At 45.9% G+C, this 17,307-nt stretch overlaps 1 long non-coding RNA gene across 1 annotated transcript; it reads right to left on the bottom strand.

The window, feature by feature from the left end:
- Positions 1-58: 58 nt before the first annotated feature.
- On the bottom strand, positions 59-15,996 carry LOC137845910 (uncharacterized). The gene is made up of 5 exons (XR_011090318.1): positions 8,088-15,996; positions 6,519-7,971; positions 5,684-5,832; positions 2,059-2,164; positions 59-1,653 (listed from the first exon to the last, which is right to left on the bottom strand). It is a non-coding gene; the product is annotated as an uncharacterized lncRNA (long non-coding RNA).
- Between the last annotated feature and the right edge of the window lie 1,311 nt (positions 15,997-17,307).

The following is a 17,307-nucleotide window of genomic DNA, read 5'->3' as shown; positions in this document are numbered from 1 at the left end:
AAAAAAAAAAAAAATCTCAGCTACTAGGGAATACTCCTAACTATTTACAGCTGTATTTTCTTTGCATGGGCCTCAATCAATACAATACAGCCAAGAACAGGTTAACCCCTTCCTTTTCATACGGCAAAAGATGTAGGCATCAAACTGTTCTCTGCAGTCACACTGCTTTTCTTTTTCCATGCCAAAAAATGTCACACCAATTCAATGTCCACTACAAGGCACAGGATCTAACTAAATAAAATCAGCAGTGAATGGGAGCTTTTTTATTCATGCATGAAAGTAGCATAAATAAGCTTTAATGAGACTGGTGGTGGTCTGTTCTGGGAACTCGATCAGAAAATCTATTTAGGAGACCTGAAAGATGTTTGTTTATAGACTATAATGAACACAAGAAACAGGCTAAAAAGACAAGATGTGCAGCTCGACTTCTTTTCAGCTTTCTACAGCTGTTTTACTGCCCTGGATAAGAAACCCAAAGGGACGGTAGCTAATAAATCAGGCTCAGGCTTGCAGCCTGAGATGTAGTAATAAATCCAGGGTGATTGCTGTAGGTGTAAGCATAAGGATCATTTCCAGTGGGTCCTCTTTTAAAGAGTTTCACAAATTTAGTCTTGTGAGCTGTCTATGAAAAGACTGAAATGTCCTAACACCTTTTTTTTTCTTAATGAAAATACTTTAAGCCTTGAGAGGAAAACAGTTCTTGGCCTGGGTGACACTTACCCCCTTTTAATTTTATTTAGGCGTTTCCAGCTGTACTTTGGACAAGAGTGAAAATTTCTAGAAAACAGACTGATGAATGTGATGTGTCTGACATCCTGATAATGTGGTGATGATCTCTTAATTGAGAATCTAAAAGCGTTGAATCCACACTTCCATTCTCTAGCTAGAAATTGGACTAAAATGAGTCTGGTTTTCAAGAAGAAAAATTCCTCTTGGTTTTAGAACTCCTTCCTACTTGATTTTTTAACCTATTCCAATTTTAAAATTCTTTATTACAACCAGTCTGCCAAAGCATCCATTGCAAGTGCATATATTTTAATCATAGTGGCCCTGATTTATTTTCAGAAGATGTACAGATCGTATGATGTCATCTCACTTTTCTAAGTATCTGTAATTTTTCATTCAGCTGCCATACGAAACACAGTTCTGTGCATCAGAACTCATTTTCCATGAAAGCCGTGCAGGAAAATTGGCTCTTTCATTAACATTTCTTCCTTTCATGTCACCTGTGACACATGCAAAACACAAATATGGGGCTGACATGCACCTGATTAAAATGCTCAGCTCTTCTTCCACAGCACCAGCTATTAAAGACTGTCGGAAAGGTACTCCAGCATCCCTGTGAAATGGACTAATGCATTTCCCCTTACAAATAGGAGAAGCAAATAACCCAGGCACTTGTCTCCCTGCCCATCTTCCCCAAAGGACCAGCACCGAGACGACCAGGTGCTAGGGCACACAAATCCTAGGGAAAAAAAAGATGTTTCACATGGAAACTGCCTAGCATAGTAGGATGCTTCCTGAGGCCAACATCTTGGCTCAATAATCTCTCTTGTGGGGCACAGCGTAGGGAACGGTCCTTAGAGCTTTGTTCTTTTGCAGACAGCACTCCAAGTAGCAAGCTGTTTTCACTCTCCAGATGAGACCTCCTCCCTGGAACAAGACAATTTGTCCTATTTGAAACTGTTTTCTTAGCTGCGTAAGACAGAACACAAACAAAAATAAATCTAAACATTTCTAGTAGAGGAGATCCAACAGAGAAGTCTAACGCTGTTGCAAAGTACAGCCAAATTTTCCAAAAACGAGAATTCCTTTTAACCATTCCAAATCAAAAAACAACCCTGAAATAAAACGACATCCACCCCCCCTCCTCCCGACGGGTTGTTGCACTACATCAGTGCTGTGGTCTGAGGCCTGCTCTGCCTCTGACAGGGAGCTGGGCAACAGCCCTGGCTCTTGCGGGAGAAATTCCTCCATGAACCAGGTCTTTGCTTTACCTCTCACTCTGGCTGGCAGCTATGAAAGCTCTTGATTGCTAGCCACTGCCTGGGCACTTACCAGAAACAATTTTAGCAGCTTCAGGCTGTTCCCTCAGGAGGTGGGTCCCCATGTCATGGAATAGGCATGGTGCTCGGCCTCCTGGAGGTGTCAGCCTGCAGAGGGGCTACGGTGGAAGAGATAGTCAAGGCCAATCTCCCCACCAGTGCTATGACAACAGCACCATCATCCAGAGCCACACCACACATCTGCTTCTGAGCAGCAAACCGGTCCCAAAGCCTTCCTAGAATTGTTCCACAAGAACAAGACGCATTTTCTGAATGGGGGGGAAGTGCCAAAATGGCCCCGCTCATCGCCATCTGTCCTCACAAAGAGGGCATTTCCCACCAGCACACACTGATTTAACCAGCTATGGAGACAGCTCTCTCCAGGAGAGATTTTTTTTTTCTTTTGGAGCAGAAGAAACCTTCAACTGCTGCTGCTATGCTGCACATTTTTGGATGGTGGGCCCCTTCTGACAGAGGTTCCTGATCTACCCCCACTTCAGCCATCTGGAACTGAATCCTTCCAGAGCTGACTGTAATAAAATGCCTCTTTCCACATTGCCTCATATATTACCCTGGGTCCCCCCTTAATCTCACTGAAATGCTGCTGATTGATCACCCCAGGCCTCCCGCTCCCCTAAGGCTCCACCACAGTGCCTGGCTTTCTTCCTCCTCTTCCTGCCTGAAGGGAATTCAAAAGAAAATTTAAACATTAAAGAGAAAAGAAGCAACAGCCTTCACACCTGCATTAGCCACTCACTCTCGATTGCTCCTCACTCTCTGTGTAGCTGTCTAATTCGTGGTTAATCTTCAGCGTGCTGGGCTAACCCCCCCACCACAGTACCTGACACGCAGACAGCCCAGGCCCTGCCTCAAGCACAGCTCGGGATATGGGGGGGGACTCTCTTCTTTTGGCCTCTCAGCTCAGCTGTTACTCATTTATTAAAATATAAGCCAAATATACAATTATGCTGGAGGGAACACATTTCCTTGTTAACCCTTTCTGGCTTTCATCCAGCATTTCTCAAGCTGCGGAGATTTATATTTTACTGCACAGACTTTCAGATTAATCGCTCGCCCTTCCCTGTGCCTCTGATGGAGGAAAGGGGGACAAGGAGGGTTTCATCCAACCACAACCACTACCTCATCCCCTGTGAGACAATACAGGAATGCACGGCCAGAGTTTCTGACAGCCCATCCCAGGTAACAGGGAGAAGAGTCCTGTAAAAAGCAAGCAAAGCCTCTGGCCAGGAGGAAAGCCTTATTCCAATTCTGCACCTACAAAGCTTGCTACAGGATTGTATTTTGTGCTGTTGTCACAGGGACAAGTGCGCTGCCTCTGCCAGCTTTCCCACAGCCCAAAGGATGGAACTGAAAAGTACCCAAAAACCCAACTGGCGCGTCTTTCCAGGTAACGTACAAGCCACCCCCCATTTTCATCTGTATTAAGTAAGTGAGAATCAGATTCTGGGAAGGAACACGTCAATAAAACTAGATCAACATGCTCACTGTGAAGGTTAAGTCAACATCAGGCTGTGTTTATTCAATTTTAAAGTAAGTACAGTCACAGAAGTGTCTACTGGAACAGACCTCTGGGCGCCCATGAGAAGCAGGGCTGCTTCCAGCCATGGCCTTGTCTAGCTGAGCCTTTAACCACCCAAGGATGAAGAGCTACTCCATCAATGCGTGACCTGCTCCAGAACCACCCCGCTAGGAAGAAGCCTCTCCCAGTGTCTTCCCCAAACCTCCCAAACCATGGCTGTCACCCACAGCCATGTCATCTGCCACTACGGACACCTGCAGCAGCTGAATCTCGCATCTTCCAGCGCAGATGTGCTTACACCTGACTTTGGCACTGCTCCTTGCCATCCCTGTCCAACAACCGGGGCTCCACCAGCCCCACAGGCTCATGTTTACATGAATCAGTTTTGGGCCCCTCGCTACAAGAAGGACATCGAGGTGCTTGAGCGGGTCCAAAGAAGGGCGACGAAGCTGGTGAGGGGCCTGGAGAACAAGTCCTACGAGGAGCGGCTGAGGGAGCTGGGCTTGTTCAGCCTGGAGAAGAGAAGGCTCAGGGGCGACCTTATCGCTCTCTACAGATACCTTAAAGGAGGCTGTAGTGAGGTGGGGGTTGGCCTGTTCTCCCACGTGCCTGGTGACAGGACGAGGGGGAATGGGCTAAAGTTGCGCCAGGGGAGTTTTAGGTTAGATGTTAGGAAGAACTTCTTTACTGAAAGGGTTGTTAGGCACTGGAACAGGCTGCCCAGGGAGGTGGTGGAGTCACCATCCCTGGAAGTCTTCAAAAGACGTTTAGATGTAGAGCTTAGGGATATGGTTTAGTGGGGACTGTTAGTGTTAGGTCAGAGGTTGGACTCGATGATCTTGAGGTCTCTTCCAACCTAGAAATTCTGTGAAATTCTGTGAATGGTTTCCCCGAAGCCACTGAACTCAGCACAGCTGTGGCTGTGATGGCTGAAGCACAGATAGCTACAGCCAGGAGACAGGCACCCCGTGGATGTTCCTCCCCAAATGTGGAGGCTCCAGCACAGGCAGCCCATCCCTGGTGCTCCCTCTGCCCAAGTCCTGCCCCACGTCCCCTCCACATCCAAATGCCAGAAAAGCTCCACATCCAAACAAGCTCCTGCCTTGGAAGCTCTATTTTTAGGGATGGTTGTTTGATTTGTGTTTTTTGCCCCCCTCCTTTTTCCATCCTGGACTTTGAACCTCTCTGTGATCTCTGCTGGTCAGAGGATTGCATCAGGCATGGCAGGCAGCGTTAGCAGGAATAGAAGGAAATACAAACAGCACTTCACACAGCACGCCGGCGGCTGGCAGGACGCGCAGCCAGCAGGGGTTACAGCCCCCAGTCAGGCTGAATAAAGACCTGCATCGCTGGAGGGGCAGGAGCTCCAGCTGCAATTACCCGTGTTGCAGCAGAGGTCACTGCATCTCCTGCTTCAGGGGCAGGTCTGAGCGCAGCGGGGAGCCTCAGGAGGACATTTCCTTCACACACAGAGTTGAGCAGGGGGCCAGGGCAGCCCAACAAAGCTCTAATAACTGTCTCTCAAAGGAAGAAATGCCATGTGCGTTTTCCCCTGTCACTGTGGCTCGCTATGGATGCAGCTTATGTGTGGAGACAGGAGGAGAAGACCTTCCACTGCAGGACTGGGCCATAGCCACGTCTGCCTCTGGGATTTGGGGTCCCTATGGCCACCACCAAGGAGTCACCACCCTGAACGTTAAGACCTAAAGTCACCTCCTCTCCCGGGTGCCTTAAAATAGTCCTGACCAGACTACCCCCAGCCCATCCCCTGCACCGAGCTCCTTCAGCACCCAGTCTGCTCAGGAAGGGGATTATCACAAACCCACAAAACGCTTGCTCTGGGCATTTTGTTTCATCTCCACAAAGCAGCAACATTAATCCCAGAGAAAAAAGCTCAGAGCAGAGTAGGGTGAGCACAGACACCGCAAACTCAGGCCACTAGGAAAGGCATTGAGAAGGGGCATGGGGGTGCTTGCTGAGCAGGCACTGGGAATTCAGACCTCTGCAGGTTCCTCTCCCCAGCAGACTGGCCACAAGGGACAAGGAGAACACAGAGACTACCTCTCAGTGGGAGAGGCAGGAGGAGGAGGGTGTTTACCTGCAGCAGATCACTGCTCTGGCACTCTCAGCAATGCTGGCTGGCTTGCAGGATCCTCCCTGCGGAGCAAGCGGTGCGTGAGTGCTGTCCTGCACGAGCAAGAGTGTTGCAAAATTTAGGGCCTCTGCATGCACTCCACGCCGATGCAGCTGCTCAAATGTAATTATGAAAAATATCAGCAATTGAATTGTGAAGGCATTGCAAAACAGCTAAGTACAAGGAAAATAAACTGGCATGCTGTGATTGATGCAAGCACGGAACGGTCTCCACATGTCACTGGAGCCAGCGTGATCCGCACCAGCTGAGGGGCTGCATCGAGAAACACAAAAACACTTCCAAAAGGAGCAGGAGCACAGCCGGGGCCAAGCCCTGTCACAGTGCCGCTGAGCCCCGTGGGCCTCCCCTGCCACGCAAGGATGGGTTTTAAGGGATGCGAGGCCTCTAGCCACGGTTTGCGATTCTGGGCTTGCCAAAGCTTGGGGTTAAGGCGTGCTGAGCCAGGATGATTTATTCAGGTGTAGGGAATGCTCCTCGGACCTGGTCAGAACCAGATATCTAAGCCACCAAGGCTGCTTGCTTTCCAGCAGCAGTGATGCTGGCCATCCCTGCACCTGGCCCCGCTTACAGCTGGCCCAGCCCATCTGTGCTAACGAGCCCCAGAGAGGCGCTGGGGCACTGAAGGGGGAGGCAATGGTCAGCGGACTGCGGCTGCCAAACAGCTGCCCGCTCCTTTCCCTGCGTCCAGGAGAGCCTGGCACGAAGAGCTGGGAAAAGGTTTCCGTGCCAGATGCATCACGCAATGCGTTTCAGCCAGCCCCACGCTGATGTGCCGTACCTTGCGTGTCTGCAGGGACACACAGCGTGCACCCAGCCCTCGCTGCTCAACCATAAAGCACATTCAGGGAGAGCTGGTGTTCCTCCATAGCCCCTGTATCAGGAGCTCCAGCTATGTAGTTTCCACCCGCAAGGCCTGCAGATGACAGCGTGGAGTATTGCAGGGTAGGGCCCCCTCGGGGCGGGGATGTTGCTACCAGCCACGGGGGCAGACATCCTGGTGGTGCCCAGTTGCTCTTGCAAAACTCTTCCAGGGAAGGAGAGCGGGGAAAGGCAGCAAGCCGCAGATCCTCACATCTAGCCCTCATTTCCCTGTATTACAGTAGGCAAATAGTAGTTCAGGGTCAATAGCGTCAGCCTCTTTCCTAGAACTGGAAGGACCAGAGCCAATGGCCAGGTTGCCAAGCTGGGGACCCGGAGATGCAGAGGTCCCCGCTCTGCAGTCAGCTTCTTTTGTTGTCTGCAGCACTGCGTTACCTCATGGCACCGAGCAATAACAGCACGTCTCTCCTGGGCTGGGGTTTGGGGAGTAAAATCATATTAAAGATGGAGCAAAACCAGCCACATGCTTGAGCTCCTCACTGAAAGTCTCAGCAGAAGTGCTCAGGAATAAGTGGGCAGTGGGCTACACACCCCTCGTGCCTGCCAGGGTACAGTTCCCACACTGGGCTTAAACAGGAGAAGCCTGAAAGAAGCCAGATTGCAGTTAGTATACTTTCCTTCCTAGGGGATAAAGAGATTTCAGTTTTTGGAGTTATCAGGCTGATGCTTGCCTTTAGTACTAACATCTTCAAAACAAGAGCACAAAGAAAAACTCAACTTAGCTGGCAGCTCTGTGGGCACAGTGCACCTGATGGTCCACACAGAGCTCAGCTCAGAGGATCCAAGCCATCTAAGCCATCAATGCTAAGCCCCCCTCACACTATTTGGTTACAGGAAGATGCAAAGGCTCGGTGGGCATGGACCAAACCACATGCACAGGGAAAGACCAGGAGCTGGGGAGCACTGGCTGCTTTCACCCTGGAAACAGCATTAACAGCGTTTTACAGCGCTACTCAAAACATCAGGCCAGGCACAGTCTTCCTTCTGATGTGAAAAATAAATAAATAAATACATTCTATAATACATAATTGTTATAGGCAGGTTTTGTGTACCGTGGTGCTTGCAAAGAGCTTGAATATGCTTACATCCTTCTTGGCTGCACAGCTGTTTGGGTGTTATCACCAGTTTTTTGGGGACCATCATATTTAGTCCTTGTTTTTTCCTCTCCCATGTAAGATTTCATCATGCTTTGGGCTGGCATTCACTGACCCTTTACAAGCCACCCTCTGGCCTTTTATTCCAGGACGCCTGCTTACAGAGGGCGCTGTGTTCTGGCTGTGTTCCTGGTTGGTGCTGACACCGCGTGTTTTGTTCAGGAAAGCCCGCTGTCAGTCTGCAGGGTTAGGACATTTCTGAAAAGTAATAACGAGAAAGCAGACGTCATTTAAAATGGATCTCAGGTCACCAGTGACAAGGTACTCTGCGTTATCAGCCTTGCATATAGAGGATTAGGTATCTGCCCCCATACCTTGTTAAAGCAATGCACCTGCCTCGTATGAAGAGATGCTTCACAAGGCACCTCTGTCCCAGTTCACCTAAAATGGATGGGGAAAAAAAGCTGAAGGTGTGCTCAGGCCATTTGTCCTGCAAATCCCCCCGGGATGATTTTCGCAGGGAGGTTCCTCCCCTCTAACACCGCTGATAGAAAGTCAATATTTAACAGAACAGACGCCACAGAGATACACCTCTTAATTTCTGGAAAAAAAGAAAAAAAAAACACAAAGGCCATATCGAACACGTCCACGCGTCCCCGACATGACGCAAGCCTACTGCATGGCCTTGAGGAGAGAGGTGAGCTGGACCTCGGGAAGCTGCCTGGTTTACCTGCAGCACGGTGAGGAGATGTCCCACATGCGCCACCTCATTCCCTGCAGCGCTGACGAGCTGCTTTCCTCTCCGGTTCTCTACAAACACTGTGCCGGGAAACACTTGAAATCCAAGGGACAAGCGCATCATCGATATCCTCAAATTAGTTTCTGTCAGGAAAATAAGTTGCAGAGCAGAGGTTTCACCTAATTTAACAGAGCAATAAAGTACTTTCAAGGCTAACAATTCATCACTTTTCTCCAATCTCCTCATTTTAGAGGCAGACAGATTGCAAGCGGGATCCCAGTGGAGCGGCACTTGAAGTTTTTCTTTGCAGTGACACTGACGTAAAGCTTTTAAGCGTTAAAGCACAGCTTCATGCATGAAATCACATTGGATTCTCACCTGTCCTCCCTCAATGCCTAAAAATTGATGAACTGGCAAAAAAACCTTCCAAATGTCTTATTGACGAGCGAATGCTTACGAAGGCAGAGAAGACAAGTGCACTCGGGCAAGAGGAAGTCCAGCAATTAGGCAGCAGGTATCAAGGAAGGGAAGTGGCATTGAAGGCCTAGGCTACAAGAAAAAAGGAAAAGGTCACAGGATGAAGACCCAAGGAAACCAGGCAGCAGGGTACATTTGCTTCATCCCCATGACTCCTCGCAGGCATCTTCAATTGCTTGCAGTAACAGCCTGTAACAGAGTGTTTCCAATATCGCTACCAAAAATTACCAAACCTTCCGAAGCATCTTGAAGCCACCACAAACCCAAGCCAAAACCACAAGTTGGTAATTTCACTGCCTTTCTCTCTCCCCAAACTTCTCCCAAAAAAGTCAGTCGGAACATGTTGGTTTTACAAGCAGCAGGAGAGCCAATGCCTCGAGTCCAAGTCACTTTGAAATAAATATAACATCATTTGAAGTCCTTTCTCTAGTGAAAAGCAGCATCAAAACCCAAACTCTTTTTCACGCAGGACTTAGGTGCAAGGAATCTGCACCCCATGCACATCTCCTGGCTTCATGGGAACTGGAGGCAAACCCAAGGAACAGCTGGGAGGTGCAGTCAAAGGATGGGCTCTTTTCTATCGCAGGAACATCCCCTTTGACTGCGACCCTGCCACTCCAGCCGTGGTTACCCCGGGGTACATCATGACTAACATCTCCCACTGTACAGCCCTGACAGCAGAGGAAGTGCTGGCCTCCAAAGCGGTAACTGTGGTGAGTGCAGCCCTTTGTCTTTACCGGATATTTTCATGGCAGCACAGAAAAAGGCAGCCACATCTGGGACCATCTCGAGGGGCTACTGGCACAAATCCAGAGGCTCCATAGAAGAGGCAGCAGATTGTGGGTTTTGATGCCTTGGGCAGGATGTCTGTTTCCACAATGGCTGGGGAAGGAAGGAATATAAAAGGAGATGGTCTGATAAGAACCCGGCCATGATAAAAGGACTCTGTCTGCTCAGTATTAATTTATTTTAGCAAGAAGAAAGGTGCCCACAGTCACTGGGTTACAGACGTTGGTCTCTTGCCTCAGTGAGATGGGAACTGGTTAGCCTCGAGGCACTGTAAAATACGGGATTTTTCAGCAAGTACGAAAATAGATGCAGAGCAGAACAGATGTGACAGGCCGTGGGTTCTTCTCAATTCACGACGACGTTTTGCAGAAAGTTGTTAAAATAATTTCCTCGGGAGTTTCAGCGTTGAGGCCTCTGTCCTGCTTTGTCCTGGACGAAGGCAACTTCGCAGCTGCAAGGTGAGGGGCTGTGCCCTCGGAAATCAGCCACCTCCTCCACAACAAAGCTGCTGGTCTTTTACTTACAAATTTGTTCTGCAGCCCTGGGACAGCTGAGAGCATTCACATCACCCAGCGGAGCGCAGTTACTGACTGGCCCATAAAGAGCTTTAGGAAAACGTTAAAAAGCACGGCACCATGTGAGCGCTCCCCCCTTCTGGCTGCCAGCTGGCCTTTATTCCACCCCGGCTCCCTGGTTTTATGAAGGGAAAATAGAGGTTTCAGACACAGGGTGTGCGGCCGTGACTCCCTGTACAGAGGAGGCCGCTCGCAGCATAATGGGCCACCCCGTTCTCTCACCCCCAAAATCTGCCCGTGGCAAATTGTCCCACCTGCCCGCCGTGCCGCATCGCTTTGCCTTGTGCAGATGCAGTTCAGTTCCTGCAGCTCTGTGTCAAATGCCAGCATGCACAGCCTTAAGGGGATGACTGCCCACACCAGGCTGGGACATCAAGTTTTTCTTGAAATTCTTACAAGTTTAGGGTAAGGATTTAACACTGCAAGCTGTGTCATGAGCTCCTCCTGGTGGTCATTAGTGTCGTATTAAACCTCCCCTGCCTTTCAAGCTCAACATTAAAAATGCAGCTTTTGGATATATTTCTCCTCTTCTCTTCTATACTCAATAAACACATTTTAAAATTGAAACAGAATAAAACATATATGCTGTGAGTGAAGTAAAGGCTTTCATTCCTCACTGTTTGCAGATGTGGCTAAAGAGCCATACATCTTTTCTCCTCGCTTTGATTTTTCAATAAAAATCAGGAGTTTCACTTAACATGTCTGCTGCACATTTTCTTAGCAGAAGAAATAATTTTATTTGCAGCTTCAAAGGAAGAACAGAAGACTCCACTTTTCTATATGACCCACACCCAAAAAACACATCCTTCCTAACTGTTTATGCCTGTTGGAAACAGCCTTCTCCATGCAGAGTCCACAGGTCAGGAAGAGGGAAAGAGGGAGGAGAGTTACCCACATAATTTTTTGAGATTGGGGTAAAATGTCAAATTCTACTCTACACAAATAGCATGGTTGAAACTCTTACAGAAAGCTAAATTATAACTAACGCTTGCTCAAGGCTTTAACAAAATCAGTTCAATAGGCACCACACAAGCAGCTAGCATCCAAGAGCTGTTGTCTTGAAACGATGGCATTGCAAAGAGCAAGCAGTAACACATAAATGGAACAAAAGATGGAAAATAAACAAGACACAACAGGTTTTGGAAAGACGGTCCACTAGCAATTGTCTCTGCTCCCCTCTAGCTGAGCTGGCCATTTGTGTATGGCATTATGGCTTTGCAGAGACTCTTCTAATCTCTCTGTAACATGGATTTAGTTTCTGCACACACATGCTGCTATCCAGGTAGCAGAAACAAAAACTTGGTGGCAGATCTGCCTCTGCTCAGTCTTGCTGTCACACATTGAACTGAGGTACTTTGAAAACAACCTTTGCCAGAACAGGGCATCAGGCATTTTCTTGAGCATGGGCTAATGCAGGCCTTTGTAATGCTGCCTATTTTCAGTAGATAGCCAAAATGCCCTGTTAGGACAACTAAACCCAACATCTTGCATTAGAAAGGCTCATTTTAGAAATGTTTTGTCCAGGATATCCTTCTGATGCCTCGGCATGGAGTTGTACAACAGCTGGTCTATGCAACATCAGAGAACAAGCTTTTCCACTATCCTCAGCATCACTTCCCTCTTTCCTCTGCTGCTCATACATAACCACTGTCTCTTACTCCGAGTAAGAAGTGCAGACCATGGGCTTCCAAAAACCAGCTTGCTCAGGCACCATCATGCAGAAAGAGACGTGGATTACAGCAGAGATCAGAGGCGCAGCCTGTCCCTGTGTCAGGCTGCGTTCTTGGGTAGACAGCATTTGCCTCAGCAACCGATTCCTGCTTCTGGGAAAACTAGGGATTAAATGAGTTGCAAATACCTACAAAAGCACACACACACACACACTTGTTTGTTTTGCATACCTGTAAGATGCATTATGTGCTGTTAGCAATGCAGGTCCTACGTCAGAAATGATCCTCTTTAAATCCCCTTGCCATATCATCTCCACTAGAAAACAGATTCTTTCCTAAAATTTACTCTTATGCCTTTTTAATTTCCCAGCTATTATGTTATTGATGATTATCTTGATGGTGTTGATTTGAAAGCCCTTTGGCTGTTCAAGTTTAATCAGCTTTTCACAGGGATGGCAATCTTTGGGTTTGCACTGCTTTGTTAGTGGTATAGATAAGATGTTATGTGCTTTAAGATATCAAGACCTTATGAAGAGACAAGAGAAAAAGCACTGCAGGAAGCAACAATAGTTGCACTCTCAAATGCCCTCAAAGATTTGAAGAATTTGAAAAATAGAGGCAGAGATGTCTTTGGTTACATGTAAGAACTGTATCAGTGAGAAGGACTACAGTACTTTAATGCAGAAACGTTGCAAAGCCAAGCCAACAACAACAAAAAATCAGTGGAAAAAAAAATCTATTGATACAGGTTCCTAAAACACCCACTAAGATTTTGTAGGTGTCAGCTACGAGAATTGAAAATCTAGAGAAATTATAAATGTATTATTTTTTCAGATTTTTAATTTTTAACTTGCATGAATATTTTTTTCAGTGAAATACAAGACTGAGCATAACGCATCAGTGAAAAGGACCAAAAATGACTAAAAATCCTCCAGTTCAGATCCTTGGCAAAGCCAGACAGCATCTAGGTCTATTATAGCCCAGTCTTTGTGGCAGCTGATAAAGAAATTTGAGCAAAGAAATCCAGAGATCCTCAGTAATTATCTCCAAAATGCCACATAATCAAGAGAAGCAGGGAACACAGATTAGTTCAAATGCGACATGAAGTTGTTCATCTCCCTGAGCCTTTGGTTGAGATGTTCTTATAGAAAAGGAAACGTGTCTGTTCAGCCTCCTTCCGTCCTGTTACAGCAGAGACTGAACTGCTGATAATCCAGCGCTGCAGCGATAACTTGGCTTCCAAAGTAAGCTGCTACGTTAGCTAGTAGGTGACGGGAACATTGGACGAGGCTATATGCCACTCCGTTTTACTCGACGTAGCAATGCAGCTATGGAATATAGCAAAGTGACCACACTGGGGTTTTTTGAAAATGGCAAAACAGAGAATTTTGCTCCATATTATGCCAGCAGTGCAAGGGAAAGCCTGATTTATTGCAGATTTAAATACTACTGCAAAATGCTCGAACTCAAGCTGACCCCTAGGGGTTACGTTCATAGGAGAGTGCACACCACTCCACGTGTCTGCTTGGATAGTCCTGTATTATTTTCTGTCCCGTTAACGGCAAAAACGTGCTCTACCTCTCTGAAGGTGACCTCTGTGCAAGGGATAGGGATGACCCTGACCCAGGGAGGCTCAGAGAAGCCTGACCCTTCTGGGAGCAGTCCCAGCAGGCAGTGCCTGGGCATGGCAGCCTTCCTCTCGGCCCCACTACCGCCTCTCTCCCAGCACTGGGGAAAGCAGTGGTGCCCATCTATCACCCGGGAGTACCATTGCTGTGCAAATCTAAGCAGATTCTTCCCTAGAAAAATACAACCTTGGTGCTTCTAGCTTCAAGTCAACCCTGTTTTTGCCTTATTATTTGCAGCCACTTCTGTCACCTGGCAGTCTGACCAGGTATTTTAGGTAAATGTGCAAGTGAAACAACTACTGCAAGAGTATTTGTCTATTTCATGTATACCACGATAGAAATCTAGCATTCCTGTAGCTAATTAGGAAAGAATTACCGCATTTTATAGGTATGGTTTCCCTTCTGATTTCTACCACGAGATACAATTTGATCTGAGTAGTCAAGAGTATCTTCAAGATCTCAAGTTACAGTGTGACCTGTGCTTTAGTGCCTCTGCTGATTAATAAAGGTGCTGGCTCCAGAGAACATTTAACAAATCAGAGATTTCTTTTTGTATTGTTCCCAGTTTTTAGAGCCCTTTGCAGTGAATCACAACAGTCTGGCACAGAACAATATCCAGGTTTTTCTTCAAGCAGTAAGATTAAAAACTGAACTGTAAGATACAATGTAAGTTAGCATCAGTGCAAAAAAAAAAAAAATTTTAGAAATCGCTGAATGTCCCAACCAAGTGGAAGACAAAAAATATTTTAAGAGTATTGACAGAGCTATTTTGCTATCAATTAAATGTGTAATAAATAATGAAAGGACCAGTGAAAATAATCCTTCTATCATAGCTACGGTATAAATGTTAATATTATCGGAGTTTGGTAACAGTAACCAAGCAGTAACCTTCTGTATTGTTTAAAATCCCTTGAAACTGGAGGAAACAGAAAATATGGGACAAGAATATGCACCAACAGGCACACTATAATTGTACCTGCCATGACTGAACACTGTCCAAGTAGAATAAGAAATATACGAATAAGAAAATGGATTCTGTGGCTTGCTGAAAGCATTTCTGACTTCCTTAGTTTTGCAATCTTGTGAAGAGTCCTCCCTTCGAAGTTTGTTTGGTTGGTTTGTTTGTTTCCTATTTGTTTTAATTTAGTAAACACATTATCCACAGGAAATTCTGCCTTATTTCTGTATTTTCTCCCAGGCATTTCAGACATCGTGCATTCAATCTATCCAAGCTACATCATTTTTCTCCTCATTTACTACAGTAACTGCCATTAAAAATGTAGCTTAAAATATGAAAGCTATTATTGGCAACATTACTGAAGACCATTTATAAGCTACTACTTCATAGCAGTGGCCCTGTGTGGCGAGGACATAAGCACAGAAAGGTTTGTGTGAAGAGGAAGGATCTTAATTCTGAGCTGTGTGCACTGAACATCACATTTATTTCCCACTCTCCAAATACGTCAGTCTAGTACCTAACACATCCCCTTACAAACCTCTCTCATAGGATAACTGTAGGATGTAAAACATGAAATCTTTCTGCTTTCCTAACAAATTGAACTCCTCCTTGAAGTGAAATTCACTTAATATTGAAGAAAATGGTTTAACAGAACCAACACCTAAATTTTTATGTTGCCAGAGAAGAGATACATACAATGTTTTTGCATTTTCCCCAAAGCACCTCACTAAGCCCCCTTCTCTGAGCTGCTGGAACAGCCCAGGGAGGAAGAGATCACTCAGATGCCACGTCCCATTTAATGCTTGGTCTCCCCTCCTAAGGCTCTGGCAATTTAGCATCACTTGTGGCACTTAATTTTACGGCAGGCACAGCTGTCCACCAGTCTTTGGAATCTGACCAGCTCATTTTGCAGTAGCCCACTGCACGGCTCACAGATTTCCAGCACCACCACCCCCAGTGGACCTGGGTTGAATATGGACATTGGAAGCAGAGAGGTTCCTTCATTGTTAACCATACCCAAACCACCTAGTTCCTTCTCACATCACTTAAAGCACAGTTTATATGGTAAATGTGCTCACTGAATGCCCTCCTTCCTCACTGGTACAGGTCTGTAGGAACACAACAGCGAGTTGCCCCTTAAGGAGAAGTGATTTAACCATACAGAAAGGGCTCTGGTCAGGAACTGTCACGGAATGGAATTTAAACCAATTTCTACAGGCACAGGTCAAGCATGGGACAATCCTTACTGGACCAGACCTGTAACCTAACTATTCCAAGATCCTTTGCAAAAAGCCAAAACTCTGTTAACTAGAAATTAACAACTTGAAAATGAAGCACACCTTTCAAATTAGTACTAGTATGAAAATGCTACCCAGTTAAACCACATTTCCACAGCACAGATCCTGTTCTAGGAGCCCAGGGTAGTAAGTTACAGAGTTTTGTTGGCTTTCAGTTCCACCGGGAAAGAAGAAAAAAAAAAAAAAAAAAAAAAAAAAAAAAAAAAAAAAAAAAGACTTGCATCTTTATGACTTACCACCAAAGTGTCTGGTTCACGGGCAAATGTTTCTTCACATGTGTATTATCTGCGTATGGGTGAGAACTTCACCCACATTTATTGAATGAAGCAAATAAAACATCTCTTATGAGGAAAAACTTTTGAGCAAAGCACCACAAACAAGCAAACTCTTTGTATACTGTTCTTTTAGTTGACTTAATATGCTCCAAGGAATAATTTTTCCAAGACCAAAGCAAATACAGCAGGAACAGCACAGATAAATAGATCTATTAAGCCAAACACAATTCTTTAAAAGTCTGCAGTACTTATTCTAAAGACTAAATATAACTGGCTTCAGAGAAATCAGACTTAATCTAGACAAAGCAAACTGTCTTATGAACCTGCTGTTAGGTGGAATACTACGAGCTCCGGCAATGAAACTATTCACCATCTTGACCACCAGAGACTTCTGCAATTGAATATTTTAGTCGGCTGCTGTAGGAACAAAGGTATTTAAAACTCCTGGTCATTTCAGAATGAATAATAACATTCTGTTTTTACAGTTTCGGTCTTCATTAACTTTTGGCTCAAGACGGTTGACATTACTTACCAGCAGTAAAAGCATAATTTCATGGGCTCCCAGGAGAAACACTTCTATACAAAGAAAAAAAAAAAAGTTCCTATAGAAACAAAGACCTGGCATGATTGACTTCCCCATATTCATTCTACTACTCAGGTTTCCATCATCAATCCGAAGTTATAGCTAAACTAAACACACAAGAAAAGGTTTGGCTGGCTGTATTATCTAATTGGCCAATGCCCCAATAGCTTTACAACTTAAGCAGGTGATGGAAGGCCCTCTAGAGAAAGCATTGACCTGCACTAAATGTACACAAAACCAACTTTGTAGGCACTTTACGGGGGGAGGAGGGACACCACCACCACGACTCTACCTTAAATTCAGTAGAACACTAGATTTAAAAAAATAATAATAAAAAGGAAGGAAAAAAAAAGCACACTTCAGTCTTCAGATACCAAGAAAAGTATCTTGCCCACTCCCTGACTTTTAATTCTTTTGAAATGCAATGCTTTTCTTGTATTTGGTAGCCTTCTGTCCATCTGTCCATTAGGGAAGAACAATCCAGGTTAAGGACCCATCCTCCCCAAACAGGAAACCAAAAAAAAAAAACAGGCCAGAAACTCTCACTTTTAATAGAAATAGGGCTCCAGATGCTGAAGGCTATCAAACAGCATTTAAAGCAG

The sequence above is a fragment of the Anas acuta genome, chromosome 1 (genome assembly GCF_963932015.1).
Source record: "Anas acuta chromosome 1, bAnaAcu1.1, whole genome shotgun sequence".
Lineage (NCBI taxonomy): Eukaryota > Metazoa > Chordata > Aves > Anseriformes > Anatidae > Anas > Anas acuta.
Note: the sequence above shows the minus strand (reverse complement) of the source record. Positions and strands in the feature narration are given on the sequence as shown.